Raw genomic sequence first — 1,146 nt, 5'->3', positions numbered from 1 at the left:
TTGTTTTTCGGGCTAATTCGATGGTGAATTTGAGATGGGAGTTGTTCTGAAATATATTCTGTAAGTTGTAAACATCGGGGACCTTTTCGCAAATGATGAAAATGTCATCGACGTAGCGTGCATATATTGGAGGTCTGTTGGTAGGGTCAGCAAATATCCTTGATTCGAGATCGGCCATATAGAATTCTGCGAACAGCGGTCCCAACGGAGATCCCATTGCAACACCATCAATTTGCAAATGGAGAGAACCGTCTGGAGCAACAAACGGAGTTTCAACAGTACATAGTTTCAGAAGTTCGATGAGCAGGGTGGGAGGAATGTCAAGTTGTGGAAGTGTTGGGTGATTGTAGATGTAATTACAGATGATTTGTATGGTATAGTCGATTGGAACGTTGGTAAATAAACTTTCAACATCCAACGAAGCCATATGCCCAACGCACCGTTTGTTATCATTAATGATATCAATAAATTCAAAGCTTGATTTGACTGAGTAGGTGCGGGGTACATATGGCTCCAGAAGTTTGTTAACAGCCTTTGCCAATAAATATGTAGGTGTAGGGCATTGCGAAATGATGGGTCGGAGTGGATTGTTCACTTTGTGCGTCTTAATATTCCCGTAGATGTAGCCGGGACTGTATTCGCCGACGATGGGGGCGAATTTATCTGACAACTCAAAGTTTCAAACCATCGACAAAGACCCTACCACCAATATCAAAATTTCTGCAAACAAATTAATAGCGCAAATCAATAAATGTTCATCATCTGTCAAATTCGAACCGTCTGGAGCAACAAACGGAGTTTCAACAGTACATAGTTTCAGAAGTTCGATGAGCAGGGTGGGAGGAATGTCAAGTTGTGGAAGTGTTGGGTGATTGTAGATGTAATTACAGATGATTTGTATGGTATAGTCGATTGGAACGTTGGTAAATAAACTTTCAACATCCAACGAAGCCATATGCCCAACGCACCGTTTGTTATCATTAATGATATCAATAAATTCAAAGCTTGATTTGACTGAGTAGGTGCGGGGTACATATGGCTCCAGAAGTTTGTTAACAGCCTTTGCCAATAAATATGTAGGTGTAGGGCATTGCGAAATGATGGGTCGGAGTGGATTGTTCACTTTGTGCGTCATAATATTCCCGT

The sequence above is a fragment of the Helobdella robusta genome, assembly GCF_000326865.2.
Source record: "Helobdella robusta unplaced genomic scaffold HELROscaffold_6, whole genome shotgun sequence".
In the NCBI taxonomy this organism is placed as follows: Eukaryota; Metazoa; Annelida; class Clitellata; order Rhynchobdellida; family Glossiphoniidae; genus Helobdella; species Helobdella robusta.
The sequence above is the reverse complement of the archived record's forward strand: the minus strand, read 5'-3'. Positions refer to the sequence as shown.